The sequence below is a fragment of the Lycorma delicatula genome, chromosome 11 (genome assembly GCF_047948215.1).
Source record: "Lycorma delicatula isolate Av1 chromosome 11, ASM4794821v1, whole genome shotgun sequence".
Lineage (NCBI taxonomy): Eukaryota > Metazoa > Arthropoda > Insecta > Hemiptera > Fulgoridae > Lycorma > Lycorma delicatula.
The window spans coordinates 31,574,851-31,595,395 of record NC_134465.1 but is presented as its reverse complement, the minus strand read 5'-3'; the positions used below and the strand labels follow the sequence as shown (position 1 = coordinate 31,595,395).

Sequence of the window (20,545 nt, the reverse complement as noted above, 5' to 3'; positions counted from 1 at the left end):
ATCAAAATGAAATGATAATCTTAACCCAGCTACTGCTTATTTAGCTTATGTCATTATTACTAATAATGACTGTAACAAAACTGTGATTTGCTTAAACAATCGTGATTGACCAATGAATGCAATATGGAAATCTCTGAAGATTTAAATATTTCTACAGCTGTCTTTGATCATACTTATGCAAAAAATAATGCCACTTTCTCTGAAAATGATTTTAAAGATATGGATTAATGGATTGCTTTGAGATACCAATTACAAACCAGTTAGCAGAGAATATAGAAATTGAAAATTTAGTGTCAAATATCCAAGAAATTCAAGATCAGCCACCTGTTGTAATATTAAAAAGTTGGACCTTGAAGATGGTTCAGAAACACTGGAATAATCACAGAATTCTGTACCAAGTAATTGTTCATATATCTATGGCCTTGGAAAAGAGTGTAAATGTAGTAGAAAGAAAGGACTTAATTATAAAAGTTTAAAAAAAAGATAATGTTTCAGGAAAATGGAAGTATAGTCAAGAAAAATTTCCAAGAAAACTGAAAGAATCTTGCAACTGTAAATTGAGTTTAGAAAATACAAAACTGAAGTGTGGAAGTTTTGGAGAACATGATAGAAAAATAATTTTTGAACAAATCTTGACTAGAGTGGAGAGAAAATGTCGCCACTTTAGTAGATGTATTCCTGGCAAAAGATAAGAAAAATAAATGGAATGAAGTTTATCGAAGAAAATACAGCTATAATTTTCACTTACGAGCTGAACGACTAAGAAAAAGAGTTTGTAGAACTTTGTTTTTAAACACTTTAGGATTGGGAAAATTCTCAGCCTCATCGTGGATTCAAAATAACAAAACTCTGCCCACAAACCAGGTTTCCAAATGCGACTCAGATGAGCAGGTTGATGAACCCTCTTTTTGTCTGAAAAATCTAAAAGAAGTTGTCTTATATCAGATACAAAATTTATAGAACAAAAGAATCATCTGGAAGAATTTTTAATAGACTTGCCCAAAATGGAATCCCATTATCGCCGTCATGATACTGAGAAACTATACTTTGAAATAATTTGGAACTCAAAGGTGCAATTGTTCAAATACAAAGAAGTGTGCCATTCACAAGTAAGAATACCTTTGTGATTCAAGATGTTTGGACAGATGTTGAAAAAGTTTAGATTTGTCATGTATCTGTGAAAAAGGATCAGTGTATACTGGTTATAAACAAAACTAAGTCTGGATTACAACTAAAGAGGATTATAAAAACTACATAAAAAATAAAAGGGATGCTAGGAAAGAGAAAGAACAAGATAATCTGAGTAGTGATGGGGTTAATGTGTTCACAATGGATTTAGAAAAAGCGCTTCTCGAACCAAACCTTAAATTTTCAGCTCTCTATTACAAACTGAAACTCTGTGTGCATAATTTTACATTTTATATTTACAAAACAAAGGATTGCTACTTATGGCATGAAGCAGAAGGTGGTATCACCTCCCAAGAATTTTCTTTTGTTGTTTGCAAATTAATTTTTTAAAAGATTGGTATAAAATCAGGTGAAACCATCATCTTATTTAGTGATGGTTGCACCTATCAGAATAGAGATTTGACATTATGCTTTGTTTGAGATTTGACATTAATGCTTTGTTTCATCTGAGTCAAAAGCTGAATATTGGAATTATTAAAAAATTTACTGGAAAAGGTCAGGATTAAATTATGTATTGTCTATTAGGCCAGGATGTAGTGCAGGAGATCCAAACGTAACTGATATATCTCATTTCTATGAGATACAGTGCTGATGGGATTTTTTATAAATTAAAATATGATGAAGAGTGAAAACCTCTTCCTAAGCATTTCAGCAAATTTGACGAAGAAAATTCAAAGTTTTCAAAAGCATTACACTTGCAAACTAGAAAAGTTACGAACAAAAGTACAACCATCTTTCAACAGCTTAAATTGTTCATTCCAGCCGATTACAATTCATTTTATGACAGCTTAAATCATTTTTAATAATTATACTCAAGGAGTTCAAATTCTCATATTTTTGCAAGTTCTGCTACTTCTGTTTTTAATATTTTTTCCATTATTCTTTTCTTTAATTGTTATAATTTTTTTATTTTGTTTAATCAAAGTTTTTGATGTGCGTTTGGTATATTAAGTTTGGTACGTATAGTGAAGTTAAGAAGAAATGTTTAAAAAAGTTATTATATGAGAATGCAATTTTCTTCTTTATACAACTTGTAATTTTTAACAATAAACAATTTTACTGCTATTATGATATTTTTTATTGGCTAAATTTCCTTCTTATAGTGCATGAGAAAAAAACTGTTATGTTTTATTTAAAAAAAGAAAAAACGGCTATTATCATGGTTTTATAATATTTGAGACCACTGCAACTTAATAATATATGAAAAATTATGAATATATACTGTATCATGTTAACAGCAGAGCTACATTAATTATGATGATAACTTTTAGCTCTCCAAGTGAAAATACGTAGCAGGTTTTGACTGCCAGCCAACAATATGTAAAATTAAAAAAATAATTTAATACCAACTGAAGATGTGGATACTGTGAAAACCAATCATTGGAAATTATTATGGTAAATATTGAAAAAAGTAAAATGTATTCATATGAAAAGTAATTCATCAGCCTTAAAATAAGCCCATATTGGACATTATAGCCCAAAAATGTCAGAAGAATATCATCGCTTTTAATGATTCAAACATTTGTTCTCCTTTTTCTAATAAAAAAAAAAAAAAATTATTGGTTTCTCTTATCAGAATGAAATGTTGTGAAAATCATTACTGTGTTGCATTACAGAAGTAGATTTTACACATGTTTTTGTCTAATTCAAATGAATGACTATGATATAATTTCATAGTACTTAAACAATCAAATTAATATATCTGTAATGTTTTAAAATCAATTGTAGTAAACAGATTAGATGATTTTTTTTTTAAATAAATGTAAGTGACATTTTTTATTATGGTATCATTATTCACTAATAAATCTCAACAGTGCAAAGATTTCCCCTTGTAAGACCAAATATTTCATTAATTAAAATTTTATTTGGCTATAACTCTGGAAGCAATGAAAATAAGAAATAAGGACCACTTAAATAGTTGAAAAACTCTCAATGAGAGAGATTATTACTGGAATTTAGAAATAGTGAAAAGTCCACATTTTTGGGATTTTTTGGAACCTTTTGGTCCAGTCGATTGGAATGAAAATCGGAGGTGCAACACTAGATGTCCTAATTATAAAAATTGCAACATCCTAAGGCTAATCGTTTTTGAGTTATGCGAGATACGTACGAACAGAAACTAGTCAAAATTGATTCAGGGATGGTCAAAATGGATATTTCCGTTGAAATCTGAAAACCGATATTTTTCGCGATCAAAATACTTTCCCTACTTCGTACAAGGAAGTAATAACCATTGAAAGGAATCAATAAACCAAGGAACCACGAGCGTAATTTTTTGCGTAAGATTGGGAAATAAAATGGAAATATGATCTAATAATTTAATTTCTAATTAAATAAAACTAAATTTCTCATTAAAAATCGCGCCTCCCCCACATACATTCGCACGCGAACACACACACACAAAGATAAGTACAATAAAAGACCCTGAAATTGACAGTCTACAAATTTGAAATAATAATCCGTTTGCTTGGCATTTACGTTGTATAAGTACACTGTTAAACAGTAATGAAAATTTAAGGGTTTATACTATTTTGTATATTTAGTTTTCGAAAAGATTTTACTATATTTAAGACGTGGTAACTGGGAATAAATGAAAATCCCTGTAAAGTCCTTTTTAACCAGAAAGTTATCAAGAACCTATATTTTGTATAATGCATTCATTAACCCTTTAAAAACTGTCATTAAAATTTTTCAACCGGACTTATTTAAAGGCAATCGTTTTTTTTTCAGTTATTCTATAGGAAACCTTTTTCGGATTTATCTTTCAATTACAAGCGCTGTTCTGATTTAAATATAAAAATCACTACATTCTTTTGTCATTTTTAGTCATTCACAAGATTTTCTGAAATATATTTAACAAATTTTGCCTGAAAAGGTTCGATGTGTCTCTCGCAAGCATACTTCTCACAATTTTCGCCATACAAAAAAATCAGCAACTTTGGAAATATTCTTCTGATAAAAGCACTCATCTTTCTGCTTAATAAAACGCAACGATAAAGTATATTAATAAATTTAAAAATAAACAAGTAACGATAAAATTATTTTCTATATGATATAACCCATACATGAGAAATAATAGTAATACAAGGACGTATTTCTAGTAGCTGAGGTGAGGTTTCATCATTTTTAGTTGCAACAGTGAATTCTGAATCTGTTTCATAAAAATATTTTGTTAAATTGCTAAATGATATTTTAAGATTCATTTCAATATTGGTAGGCCTGTTACAATAATTCTAAAAAAAGGCATACATTCATAAATAATTTGTTCATTAATAAATAAATCGTATATATATACCCAAAAAATTATTTACAAAAATATATTTACCACTCATTAGTGAATAGCACATTATCATATTAGAATAAATAGTAATCATTTAAATATGAGTATACATATTAATATTAAATACCCTTATAAACATAATTTTAGTTTCCTAACATGCAATACATTTTTTTCATCTGTTTTCTGATGCTGAAAACGAATAAGAACTCAAGACTATCACCCAACATTTTTGAAAATTTCATACATGTGAAACACGTAAATAGACTTCTCCGATTGAAGCCTACAATTAATTAAAATTTATTATTTCATATCGTCAAAATATTTTATATTTTTCAGAAATTCTACTTTTTGAGTAAAAAATTCAATTTATAATCATGATTTATTTAGAATCTCTACAATTCAATTAAAAAATTTTGGAATATTCTGTCCTTGGGTACGGTGCATCGTAACCTGATAACTAACTGCATTCTTCTTTCAGATGAAGAGCTGAAAAAACAGCCAAGGGAAACTATTGTTGAATTTGTTGGTGCGTTGATGGAACTGAAGTCTCCAATTTTGATTGGTAAGATAACAAAGTTTTCACAATGTTTTAATCATTTGTTAGAACCCAACCTGTGAAGAATGTTGTGCATTATAATAGAAAAACAAAGTCCCATGAATAGGTACCTTGTCCAAACATGATCGCGACATAAACACGTGGGTGGAGTGGACTTAATGAATAGTTCGTTCAAATGGGTGAGGATGAATTGTGAAGAGAACAAGAAAATGGTACTATAGTTTGTTCTATCATACAATCGATAAAACTGTTGTAAATATTTTTTTATACAGGAGAGTTTTAGAAAATACAGCTACCAGTAGTAAACAAAAACCCTGTCATCATTTGTTTTCAGACTGGAGATAGCTTAATTATTATGTAAAATTGGTATAAATACAACATCGACTAGAGGTCATACTAGTTCCAGCAAAGAAAAAATTAAAATCGTCAACTGATACTCCAGCTGATGTTCGTTTGGATAAATATGAACACTGGGGCCTGTACGTATAAAAAAATTAAAATGTAAAATTCCAAATTGTAAAGGATTTACAAGAGTAAAGTGCACAGTGTTTACTTTATTTGTATTTCAATAACAAAAATAATTGTTTTATGAAATCTCGTACTGATGAACATAATTAGACTGTTTATTTGTGAAGATAATGTAAAGTGATTAGAGAAAAATTATTGTTTTGGCTAAAGGATAGTATTATAATGTTAAAAATTGTCAATATAAATCATTTAAAAAAATTAGCTTGTGGCTTATCAAAAATAGAGTATTAATTTTTAAAAGTGTTTTTTCTTAAAGTCTGATTATAGGCATCGAAAATCTGTTAAAAACTAAAAAATAATTAAAAATAAAAATAATTTGAGATTCATCTTTTTAAAATATCTAACATTTTTATTTGTATATTTATATATATATTTTTTTTCAAATTTATTAAAATTGCATATTTTTAATTACATTGTTGAAAATGATAGTTTTTTATATGATTTAGCATTAGAATATATTTTTGTAACAAAATTTAACAGTATAAACAACATATAAATAATTTAGAACCTAATAGATGGTTCAAAATGCATAAAGTAGCGGTTTGTCAGCCATATAAAAAAAATTTCTAAAAAATTTAAAAACCCAATTTTTAATTTTTTAACTATTTTTCTGATAAATTACACATTTTTTAAATTTGAAAATTCATGCATTGTAGGGTTAAAATACAATCTAAATCAGTTATTAGCTGTAATATGCATTTTCATAATTTTTGCTGGAGAAGTTGTTTTTATTTAGAAGTTGTGATCAAAATTACATAAGTGGGTTGTTAAAAAATTTATTTTCTAGCGATTTAAGTATTAATGTTGTGAATATTTTAAAACATAATTTATACAGTATGCTTCTGGTGACAAACATCTACATTATAAATTCACTTACATTAAATTTACCTTTGTAATATTTTCATTTTAATTAAAATAGCTTACAAAATGAAAATTTTTCGTTCATTTGGGTTTGGTTTAAATGCATTTATTAATCGCAATCAATTTTTTAATATTATGGAATAAAACACATTAGGGCCTGTAAAGGTTAAACTATAGGAATAGTATATGAACCTGGTTTTCTTACTATAAACAGTAATTATTGATAAAAGATTAGAAAATAGATAATTATCGGTAACATTTTAAGTAAACAACAGTCATTAATGTTATATGTGGTGCTACTGTACTATACATGCAATGGCAATGTCGAACAAAGTTGTTTGGTGTTCTCATAAGTGTTGAAATGATGAAAGCTCTGCCTATAAAATTTACAATTTACTTACAATTACTTACAATTTACCTATTTATTTACTTACAATTTACTTTTAGATGTAATAGGCAATGGAGATAAGTATAATTATTTGCGCTATATTATATTTTGAGTACCTACTCAAATATAAAAACTGTAAATAAATAAAGGTATACAAGGTAAAGTTGAATAAATAGACTTAAATAATAATTACCTGTATGGTTTTATAACATGTTCATTATTATTATTAAATATTTTTGAACAAATTTGTGTTATAACAAAACAAATATTGTTTTATTATTCTGATTAAATATGCACTCGCAAAAAAATTTAAGCACAAACCATGGAAGCAAAATGAATTGTTCTGGCATTTGCCTTACAACCAAGGGAAACCATGGTAAAACCTTGGTCAGAACATCAAAAATATTTTAAAACATTCATTGTACAAAAAAAATAAACGTTACAATCAGAAATAATTTAAGTTCTTCCAATTATATTATGTTCTGAAATAAAATCAATTAACAAAGAAAAATCTCATATTTTTTGAACATATTCTTGTCAGGAAGGAGCCCTACGTTAGTGACTATCAAACATTTACAATTGTCTTTACACATTTATGATTATAAATATAAATAAGAACAAACCCTAGTTTTAATATACAAGAAATTAAGTTTTAGTACCTTAAAATATATATATTTGTTGGGCAATGTGAAAGTTTTTCTTCAAAATATTTGTAATTAACACTTTAAATATTTTTAGTTTTTCTTTTGTAGAAGAAATAACAATTAACATATTTACATAAATAAAGAGTATAAAAGTTAATAAATGTTTTTCAGTAATAAAATATTTCTTAATATAAATTTAACATACAACAAAATCCAAAAGAAATTAATCAAATAAATATAAAAAATATTGTATTTTTAATAATAATTAACAACATTACTTTCAATGGCGAAAGAAAAATTAATTTTACATAATATAAAACTAAGTATTATAATCTTAATGAATAATTTCTCCACAATATTTCCAAATAAGAATTTAAAATATTACACAATACATTTAATAATAAAACAAAACATGATTCAAAATCATATATTATTATGTTTTTCATTTTACTTGAAACATTGATTTTCTGTATTCATTTTATAATTATTTACTAATAATTTTATATTTAAATAATTTCCTAATGATTTTCCATACGATTATATTAGGTCATCAGGAATGAAGCTGTATAAAAATTCAAGCAGATAGAAGAGTTAAAATAACAGAAATACAGATGATAAGAAGTATATATTAATTAGGTATTTACAATATCTAATCACTAAAACTATTATACATCCTGATGCTCCTGGTTTCTTGTAGAAAGAACAAGAAACCAGGAGTTTCTTTACTTTTATATATAAAAAAAAAACACTTTATTGAAATTCTTGATGGTACTTCACCAGACTCATCTTACACAGCCAACACAGGTCTCATGTCTTTTGCATACACAACATAGTTACTGTGATTGTACATTTCAGTTCTTGCTCCTTGTTCAAGTCTCTCTATGCTTAATCAAATTTTGCATTTTCAAAATCGGTTCATTTTCTCTACCAGCACTATAACTTTACACTCTGTATAGTCATTTGCTATGTTTCTTCCACCCTAAACGTTATCGTATGCACTTTCACTATTTCATTTCAGCTTTGTTTTCTTAAAAATTTTCCTTATTTTTGGTTACATCCATTTCTTTTAATTATTGTCATTCCTATACCTCAGTATCTTTCAATCGATCTTCCTTAGCCGGTTTCTGTTGAATACCATTCACTGCATCTTTTGTCTTCCACGTTCCTTCTAATATATTAACTCTATTGACTTTATTATTTCTATTTTTTACATTTATTCGTTTGGCTTTCTATAGAATCTACTTTTGTAATAACTTGTAAACTTGTTCCTACTTAATTTTGCTTTAACTTCACATCATTCTCTTTTAGTTTGATTGTAATTCATTTACTTTATTGTTTTATGGTACTTGACGCTTTTAATTTTTAAAAGTTTGTTACTTGACTTCACAGTAATATCAATCAATATAATGATACAGCCATCATAAAATTTAGTTATGTAGTTTATGACTGCCATATGAAATAACTAAATGGATGTTGTTGGAAGATTTGGCTCCTTAATTCTTAAACCCGTTGATCATATGATCAGATCTTAAATTATAAGTGTTGTACTCCCTCTTGTCTTGATGAAATCTGCAAAGATATATAAATAGTCACTTGCATTAAAAAAAAAAAGATAAAATAAATAAACCTAAAGGATCATGTATCAATCATTTCACTGAGAAATGGATCAGTCGTGGAGGTCCACATTTCTGGGCACCAAGAACATTTGTTATAACACCTTTAGATTTTTGCATCTAGGGACAGATGAGAAATATCATATATAAAACAAAAATACATTCTCGTGAGGAATTAATGGTTTACATTATGGATGCTGCTGAGAAACTTAAGGATAGCCCTGAAGTACTATAAAGAGCTACAAAAGCAGTACAGCAGGGAGGGTTTTGAAACTGGTGGGCTTAGTTTTGAATATTTGTTATAAACTGGTAGGTACGACTTACTGTATTGTTTCTAAATTGAATTCTAATTTTTCTAAACTTTCTTTGTTTTATTTGACTTATCTTGCACCATTATGTTCAGAATTACATTTTCTATTCGTTTTATTTAAAGGTTTTACATGTTTATTACACGTTTAACAACGTTATTGTAGATCAAACATAACGTGTTTTTTACTTTAAATTATTGATTTTCATCCTAGATTTCTTAAAACCTATTTCAGATACTGTTTTGGTAGCTATTTTATTCTATTTTTAAGGTAAAAACCCCATAGAAATCACTAATTCTGCCCCTTAATTATTGTCCTATAAATTTTAAGTACGACCTCTTTCACCGGGATTGCTGAAACCCGAGCGAAATCTTTCATTAACCGTTATTTACCAACGAAACATTTTAGCCTTGTTTAATAAATTTTTAATTTCACAAGCAGAATAGGTTATGAAAATCACGGAAAAAACTTCGATGTACATAATCTGTATAACGTGATATCAATTTGTAATTTTTTTTCTGTAGTCTCCGTGAATCACCGAGGGTATTACTTCTGAAATAATGAGTATACAAATCATATTATTTCGATTTGAAAGATGTAACTCGCGACTACGAAATCAGCTGATTTGCAAAGACCACTTCCAACCCGGTTGGTATAATCTCAATTTAAAGAAAAAAACATATATATAAAGATATATTAAAAGTTCTATTACTTTATAAGTTTACTTTTTAAAACATAAATTTTATACACAATAGCGATTCTACTAAAATAATGAAATAAATATCTTAGACAAGATTGGTATAGTTTAAAACGTGAAAACTACCGTCAACAACATATTGTTATGACCAACCCTTCTTTTTATATTACAGCTAAACAACATATTAATAGTATAAAGAAAGGCTGTTTCGAAAAATCCAATTATGCTAAACACATTTTATAAAATAAACATAATTACAGCCCGGATAATTTTATTTATATATCAGATTTTCCAACAATTTTTATAAAACCAGCAATCTCAAAAATAAATTATGTTTATTTTTACAACAATAAATTAATAAAGGGACATATAAAATTTGAAGATGATTTTCTATTTAAATTAATAATTATCAAGTTGCCTAACTTGATTATCTAGTTACATTGACGAATGGTTTTGTTAATAATATTTTGTTATTTTTTGTTTACGTTTTTAATTTTAAAGTTTTAATTACAAAAAATCTATCTCCTGATGATGGTCAAATGACCCAAAACGCTAGGGATATAATATAAACTGTTGGTAAGGTTTTATAACAAATTATTTAACCTAACTTGCTGCTTTATAAATAAATGTTTTATTCTGATAAGAACAAATTATAAAATTTTTAAAACGAAATAGATGTGTTTAAAGTTCGTATTAATTATTTAATCAAATACATGAAATGACGTTAAGGTAAATAAATTAATTATAAAATATTACTACAAAATATTAACAGTAAAGAAATCGCTACTGAAAATCATATTGAGCATATACTAATATCTGTACATGTAGAAGTGGACGCAGATAAATCATGTAATTGTCTTTTTTTTTAATTCATCAACAGAACAATATTGTTTCTGTAAAACTAAATATTTTAATTGTAAAATAGGCTGATGGATAACTGATTATACAGTTTCCTTTTTCATAAAGTATGCCTCAATAATGATCTGAAAGCAATTTTTTTTTTATTCTAAAAGGTGTTATGTATTTAAAAAGCCCACAAATTTGACTTTACACATTATACGAGAAAATATTTAGGCATAAAAGTAATTGATAATGAGTACAAGCTTAGTGTTTTATAAAGATGCTTCAGAGTAAAACTGTTCACTACATTTTGGTAAACAAAATCATATTTATCATCCCACAAGAATTTATCAAATAAAAAACCCAAAGGTTTTGCTTTGTGGACAACAAAATTACTATATATGTAATGGGAATTCTGGCCACACAATCTGCAATGTTATGTTTAACCAAGAAGCACAATGTGACAGTTTTATCCATATTTTAAGTTACATTGTTATAATCCATCCAGTGAAAATTTTTTAAAGCTGCAGTTGTGAAAAATTCAATCCATTTTTATTAATTATCTTTAGAAATATAAATACAGCTGTGAAAGGAGTTGTAATCAATGGCTCAAGAATTTTCAGCAGATCATTAATAAACAATAAACAAAGCAAAAAATTTTTCCTGAGGCGCTCCACACTCTACATCTTGAAGCGAGGACCTAAATTTACATGTGTATTCTTGGCAAATGATAAAATTTCTACTACTTGTGTACAACTTGTGAGGTACGACTTGAAAAGCAAGTTTCTTTTCAGATACTGATACCACAGCTTCTAAGTTGTTTTATCGGTATAAATAAATGTTTTCCAATATTTCTCTTATTGTCTGTTCTTAATATTTTAATATCTTTTCTTGTTCTTAATATTTTTTTTTTTGTCTTAAAGAATTAAAAATATTTTCCAAAAACCAGGAAATAGCTACGTCTTTTAAGACATGTCTGCTAATGGAAATATAAAAATTAGATTACCTTATAAATATAATGGTGCACTTGCTGTTAAGCTGCCCTGTCAGTACACTGTACAATAATATTTATCAAGAATAAACATAGCAATATAAGTATACACTTTCTTTTAGTTATCACGCATTTGAGTATGACATTTTAAGTACGTAATATACACATCTTACTCTGATCAAGTAGCATTTGGATAGGTAATGCAGAACATACTTTAAGAATAGATTCAGTATATGAAAAACAGAATAAAAGTTCATTTATTACCATCAAAAGTTCTATGTATATTACCATCTATATTATCTGTCTCATTTTTGTTTTTCTAAAAATTATTTCTCAGTAAGTTTTGAGGTATCTTGATAATATTTTGTATAGTTATTACATTTTCTGATAAATTAGTATTTGTGACAAATAAAGCTTCAGTTTGTAATAAATTTAACAATAAATTAAGCTCTAAAAAGAGAGAATAACTACAGTGAAGATTAAATTAAATTGTAAAATGGAATTATTGTTTGCAATAGTATTGTATTGTAATTTATATATAAATTTATGGTAACAATATTTTAAAAGTTACAACCAGCATATCCCCATTTTTTTTTGTGTTTTTGTTTTCTTTTAGTTTACGAAAGTTATTTGAAGGTAAAATGAAAAATAAAATATTTGTAAATTTAAGAATGTAATATACTACTAAGAACAAAGTAATGCTACATAATAACAGAATGATCTCAGAGAAAAATGTTAGATTTGAAGGTGTAATAAATCATGAAAGTGTATTTTATACGACTGCCGAGAATAGATTGGAACTGACAGGTAGGTTGTCAATGGTAGGTTACATCAACAACAGCTGGAAGGTTAATTTTTTTTAGAAATTATGGTGTGATAACAAATCTTTCCACCACTGTACCTGTCCTGAACAATATTACAAAATACCAAAAGTTTGGTTTAAAATAAAATTTTTCTTTACTAGTTAATAAGTAAACTGTGATGATTATGTTAATTTTCAAATCATTATCACCTCTTCATCTCATATGTTCTATTAAAATTATATTTTTGGGCTTAACTGTTAAAAATTTTATAATGACAAAATGACATCATTTATTAAAATATAATTTTAAACTAAGTTACGGTAGATTCTACATGCAAATGCAGGTATAGAATTTTTAGTGGATAACAAAGTAGATTATTTTCTACCATAATTTACAGGTAAGTTACAAATAAAAATCATGCCTGAAAGTGAATTAATGATTTAAAGGTGTTTTCATTTGATGAGCTTGATTCTCTTAACACTTATTAAAATAAGTTATTTTTATATCGTTTGAAACTTATAATATTACAGCAAATTTTGTAAATTCTGCTGAAGAATATCGGTGATTATAAATAAAATTTCCCAACAGTAAAAGTGTAAATGTCACTCTTATCCCAAAAAACGTAAAAAATTTTCCCTTTAAAATTAAGTAGATCGTTTCTTTCTTTGGTAGATACATTGAAACCCACCAGGATATGCTGCATTTCTTATATGAAGTAATCTAAAAGACTTGAAGTTAACTTGGAACTTTCGATGTTATCCAAATTAATCGCTTCATTACTAATATTGTAATGATCTTCAAGACAAATAATTTTTGATATAATGTAATTTAATTACATTTATAAACTATGATATAGAGCTAAGCCTTCAAATATAATAAAATAAATAAAAATTTGTAGAATCAAGAAGTGATGAGTTAATCCCAGATTTTCATAATCCTTTTAAGTATTTTCTCTGAACTTAAAAACCTGTGGAATTTTTTTTCTTAAAGCCCTTCTAATCTTTTGTTACAACTGTCTTCCCTCTCTAACAGCTGCTGGACACTTAAATGTATGTTGATGTCACCACTTTTCTACATTAATTTTCTAATGCTTTTTACTTATTGTGTTGCACATTTTATATGTTATAATAATTAAATTAAAAACTCACCGATTTACAGTTTCCTCTCCAATCTAATTTAATGAAAATTAGGATTCTATTTCTGATTAAATTCTGGGATAAAAGTCCTCCATATCAGTACTCCTGACATTGCTGAAAAAGAAAACTTACCAGTTTAGTTATTATTAAATTATGACAAATAAATAACCAACAAGTCTACAAGTTGTATTAGTATAATTATTTGTTTACTGATAAGTTCACTCATAATTGTGAATACAGTCCATAAATAAATTATAAAATTATCTTTATGCTTTATGTTATGAAGAAATTCGGTGAATTAAATTATAAGAAATGTAAATTAATTCATCAAGATATCAAAGTCTAGTATGTTGTTCTTTTAATATAATAATTTGCCTGGGAAATAAGTTTCATAAGCAGACAGATACCACTCTGTTAAGGGGACATTAAGAAAGTTGCCTCAGTACAAGAGATAAATCCAGAATTTTATCAAAGACGAAGTTCAAAGATGTAATTGATATTCATGGAATCTATATGAAGAAAAGGGGTTCCAATCGACTCAAGAAGTCTAATTCTCAATAATAATAATAATAATTAATATTTATGTCTCTGAAGGTGTCACAATTCAACAGATAACCTGACATGACACATATCTATTCCCCAAAAAAAAATGCAGAGCCAGTCTTAATAAAAACTCAACATCACGAGTTTGGCTTGCTGAGGAAAATTGATATTTAATTGTTTTTCTGATGCCTTTGCCTCAAAATTATTGCATATCAGCACGAAGCTAACTAAACTATAGCTGATATTCAGCCCTGAAATTGGTCCTTTTACTCTAATTCACATTGAATGGTTATATTGTGTCTTAATAAATGTAAAGAAATCAACTTTATATGGTATCACTTGTATCTTGCATGACTTGTATAACACAGAAGTCACAGATCAGGAATTTATTATGTAATAACTTGTTCAACCACTTCTTCATTCTGTCTAGTGCTGGTAAAGGAGCAATTGATGAAAGACATGATGATATTGCTGTTTCCAACTGTGAGATGCGTTTTGCAATTCATTTTTTGTGAGCAAGCAAACAGTGAAACTACTAAAATCTGTAGATTATAATCTCATGTTATTATGAGTGATGTAGTCATGATGACAGAAAATCAAAGAGAAGCAAGCTAAACAGATTCAAATGATATTATTGAACTGAAAAATGATTGTCACAATATTTTGAGAACAAAAGAGTCTACTAGCAGAATTCATGGAACTTGAGACTGCAGCGATATCAGAATCTTATTATGAATTGAAGTAGTTTGGACAAATCAAATCATGCAGACTGCTCTCAATAGCAATTATTCTTCTGAATGAAAACGCATAACGTTATGCTAAATGCCACTCAAAGGCTTTAGTTGTCGGTTCAAGTTGGAGATTTTTATTGTTACTCCTGTTTAGACACTGCTTGAATACCATCTCTTTATTAAGATAAAGATTTGTCTGTTAATCAGTATAATGAAACGTAACAAGGGGTTCAGAAATGGGTGATGGTTTCTAAAATAATTTCTACAAAAGTTGGTGTTGTGGTGCAACAAATGCCAGAGAGTGGAGCGATTTTAGGGAAAAGTGTAGTGCAGATATGTTTATAAGATATAGTGATCTAAATAATAAAATATTTAGACATTGTTTTTTTTCTTACCAAAATTCATGTACATTCCATATTTGTCTGTACGTTTTGGAGAATTGACTTTTCACGATAGTTTTATATTTTTACTAAAGTAAAACTTGGCAGTTTTTATTAATTTGTCCTAACATTGCAGAAGAACAGCTGAAAAATGATTTGTAATCAAGAATTACCTTAAACCTGATTGATATTTAGATATTTATTTTAAAGCATGATAGAGGAACCACAGCTGTTATGATAATTTTTTTTATTTCTAGTTACGTAAGAAGAAATTGTACTTAGAAAAAATAAATCAATAAAATAATTATAATCATATTTATATGTCATTTGCTATGAACAAAAGATTTAATGCGACAAGATACGAGATGCATGTCCCACAAAATGGCATTGGCATTCTCAAGAAAACAGCATTTCATGCCGGGCTTAGTAAGGAAAGTGAGGGCTGAAACAATTGCCAGTCATCTTCTACATAGAGTAGGCCAAGCCCACTAAAACGCAGGAAATCTTTCAGCTCTACAAGCAACCCCTTCACTCCATTCACCACTGGGACTGGTCGCATATGCAAAATCATTATTCTTAATAAAATAGAAAGCAATTGTACCTCTTATCTCTTTTGCGCTTTATATTCATCACTACATTGTGATTATGACAGATTATTTAATTCAATAACCGAAGTTACAACTTCTGCTAGGTCACAGAAAATGATTCGCGAAATGTACCTCACAGTTGGGAACAGTAACATCATGTGTTTCATCGAGTACTCGTTTACCAGCATTAAATCGAATGAAGTATCATTGCAGATGTAAAATAGTTAATTAAAATTATTTGTTTTAAATAATTAAATATTTTATTAAATTTAAATAAAACATTGTTTCAATTTAAACATATTGTCAGATGTTGAAATAACACTGTCTATGCAAAATTTGTATCTAACATGTTACACAACTTTCCTTACTGTAATTTGGGTGCTGATCTCCAATATGCCATTGAAATTGTGTTACTATGTTAAGGTTTTACATAAATCATAAATTTGTAATGTTTTTTTGGTAATAAATTCATTTTGATCAACTACTCATTACAATTCAGAATAGTTTCTGTATTTTTACTTTTAAACAGTATGCACACATGCTTAATAAAGAAAAAATAAATAAAGAATGTGTACATTGTATCATGAAAGTAGACATGTATGATATCATACAGACATCTGTTGTTGCCATTACAGAGCTTAAAATTTTATTCAGTCTAGCTTCAATTGTCTGTACTGTGTGTTGTGTTAACACAGTTGTTAGTGTTTTGCTATATTTTCATAAATTCTTTATAATACTGAAGAGATTTTTTTCTCATTTTTATTTGCTACATGGCATCTATAAAAGTTTGTGGATACTCAAATCATCCAGACAGTTATTGTTACATTAAAGGTAAATGTACGCATAAATCTCAAAGAAATACTTATTTATAAATCAATGAAAACTGCCTGTTAATTTTGATTGCGCACTCAGGGATCAACATAAAATCTGGGTGCCTCATGTTATTTTTATATCGTGCTCAGTAAGTGAACAGTTCAACAGGAAACGACAAGCTAATGCATGATAAATAACAGGAAGTCCTTCAGAGACATAGTTGGTGTTTTTAGGCAACAGAAAAGATGAAAACTATGTTTATGGTTAATAAACTGTTTAAAAACTACAAATATTTAGTATGTCATTACTAATATTTGTCATTACAAATAAATATTTAAATATTTGTAATTACAAATATTTAGTATGTCATTAAAAATTCATTTCCTACAGTCTCATCTAGACTTTATCCTGAAAATTTGTGCTGTCAGTGATGAGCAGGGAGACCGTTTCTGTCAGCATCACTTCCAAGGAAGATGGGATGCTAGAATGATTGATGACTGTTGTTGGTTTTTATTTAGAGAAACTGATAAAACATCGCACAAGCAAGAAAACAATTGCCAACTTATTTTAAAAATTTAGTTCCAATGATTTAATCATTTAAAAACTGTATTGAATATATTTCAATTCATCTGTATTTGAATAACAAAAACTTAGCTGATTTAAACAAATTATAAATGAATACACAAAAATAATAACTTATTGAAATATTGGTATGACACTGATTATGCATTTATTGGTAAATAATTCGTATGTAACTAAAAATGCAATGTATTACACAAAATTTTGTAAGTTTTGAATTCAGCACCCAATATTTGTTAAAATCACCATGCCCAATTCTAGATGTGTTTTTTTTTTTATTTTGCTGCATTTTAAAAAAAATTATGTTTTAGACATTTACAGTACTTACTTTTTATTCAATCCATATTTGAAACTGCGGTTGATAGTCACTTTAACTAAAATTTTCTTTATCTTCCATAATCATTTTCTGCTTTCAATATTACATTTGAAAATCAGTAACAATTTTTTTTTTTTGTTACAGCTTCCATGAATTTAAAAGTACTCCTGGTAAAGCACCTACAACTCAAAATCACTTGGCAAAAAGATTAGTAATGCACTTAATATAAACTGTTAATTTTTTTTTTTTTTTTTTTTTTTTTTTTTGTTTTCCGTAGGAGGAGGAAAAAGCTGTATCAGCCACCGTCTGTGCCCGCAACAGACGGTAGTGTCGGGCTCTCACCGACTAAAAAACCTCCCCCTTAGGGAGGAGGACCCTATTAGGGATTGGGATCGCGGACGCGACTTAACTAACTAATAATAAAATAATATCTACATTGTACCTGAAAAAAATACACAGCATATACAAAATTTAAATCTATTTTCATAAAACTTAATTTACATTGCTTATCTAAGTAATTTTAATGTAAAATTTACGTTGAACCTGGAAACAAAAACATACACAAAAGTAGACATAAAAAATTCCCTACAGGAAAGTTCCTATCAGGGGACCCTACTGGGACTAGGCATTGGGATCGCGGACGCGACTTAACTAACTAATAATAAAATAATATGTACATTGTACCTGAAAAAAAATACACAGCATATACAAAATCTAAATCTATTTTCATAAAACTTAATTTACATTGCTTATCTAAGTAATTTTAATGTAAAATTTACGTTGAACCTGAAACAAAAACATACACAAAAGTAGACATAAAAAATTCTCTACAGGAAAGTTCCTATCAGGGGACCCTACTGGGACTAGGCATTGGGATCGCGGACGCGACTTAACTAACTAATAATAAAATAATATGTACATTGTACCTGAAAAAAAATACACAGCATATACAAAATCTAAATCTATTTTCATAAAACTTAATTTACATTGCTTATCTAAGTAATTTTAATGTAAAATTTATGTTGAACCTGAAATAGAAACACACAAAAATAGACATAAAAAATTCCCTAAAGGAAAGTTCCTATCAGGGGACCCTACTGGGACTAGGCACTTACCGCGATTTTATAAGAATATTATACTGTCACCTTAAAAACTACACAACTTATTTTTAACATGAAAATTTATAATATTAAACAATAACAACAAAAGTAGAAAATAATAACAAAATACCTATAGTAGAAAATTATCCTACAATAAAAGGGAGTACCACAATGTAAGGAGGGCCACTTAACATGGCAGCTCTCCCTTAGAATATTAAATGAACCGTTGAGTTACCTGAAACAAAAGAAAATAAGACAAATTCAATTAGCGGTTGTGAATTAATAGAGCTTTGTTTTAATTATTAAATTCATTTCATATATGATAGCATTGAACTTTTTCTAACAAAAATATTTATTAGGAATGATTAGGTGGTCCATTTTTACTCCTTAAATATTTAACCTGAGGTAGAAGTATGTATATAGACATTTTTTTACAGAAATAGAATTGCTAGCTAGATAGGTACACAAGAAAAGCTATACCCTCCTCCAGACTAGATAGATACAAAGAACATTGAATTTTTTACAGACCCCGCATCGTTAGATATCCATTGAGAAATCATTGAAAAACACCCTTTTAATAAATCAAGGTGGAAAAAAGTGAAAGTTAGAAGGTTGGAAAGGAATAATCCACAGAAGATTGCTAAACAAGACAACTCTCTCAAAAATATTCTAAGCCCCTTTTTTAAGGCAGCAAGGATTCCTCTCGTACAAGATCAGAGCGCTTTACCAAGAATAGATGCAAAAACACTATTCTGAATTAAGGTTCACTGATGTAGATATAAGGTTAATTTATAAGGTTAAATTAGATTAAGGTTCACAAATCTATATTGCATCCAGGAATGTGTGTTATATGAACCTACTTGGCCGAGCTAAAATTTTCAGCTAAGAATAATGTTGAATGGTAACAAAAATCGATACAGGATATCTATATACCACCCGATACTTTTACTAATTTTTATATTATTTTTTTTAAATCATACTTAATATTTTTATAAAATGAAATGCATCATTTATTTTCTTATTATTTTTTTACAATTTTATATAGGTTTCCACTTGCTTTGATTGCTCTGGTATTTAAAATTCATGAAATATTTATGTGCCATCTACTTTATAAGTTATTCAACAAATTTTGACAAAGAGGTGCAAGCATGGTTTCATTAAATTTTCATTGTCAAAAAGAAAAAACTTGTGAAACCACTTCTAAATTTTTACACAGTATATTTTCTATTAAAATAATAGTTAAATGAAAATATCGCTTTGTTTCATCAATCAAAACCTGCTCTCTATCTGTAAACGTAGATAAAATTCATTTTTATTATAATTAAATGTTTGGGGGTATCTAAGTGAAAGATGACTGCCATGACAATAATTTGATTCTTATTTCATTTATTTTACATTATATATATATATATATATATATATATATATATATATATATATATATATATATATATATATATATATATATATATAATATATATATATATAAAATATATATATATATATATATATAATATATATATATATAAAATATATATATATATAAAATATATATATATATATATATATAATATATATATATATAATATATATATATATATATATATATAATATATATATATATAATATATATATATATATATAATATATATATATATATATA

General features: G+C 27.4%; 2 long non-coding RNA genes across 2 annotated transcripts; one reads left to right on the top strand and one right to left on the bottom strand.

Annotated features, from left to right (window-relative positions):
• Positions 1–8,199: 8,199 nt before the first annotated feature.
• Positions 8,200–18,024, bottom strand: LOC142332325 (uncharacterized). The gene is made up of 3 exons (XR_012758254.1): positions 17,795–18,024; positions 13,846–13,947; positions 8,200–9,014 (listed from the first exon to the last, which is right to left on the bottom strand). It is a non-coding gene; the product is annotated as an uncharacterized LOC142332325 (long non-coding RNA).
• LOC142332326 (uncharacterized) lies at positions 10,492–20,031 on the top strand. The gene is made up of 3 exons (XR_012758255.1): positions 10,492–10,639; positions 12,511–12,701; positions 19,928–20,031. It is a non-coding gene; the product is annotated as an uncharacterized LOC142332326 (long non-coding RNA).
• The last annotated feature ends 514 nt before the right edge of the window (positions 20,032–20,545 follow it).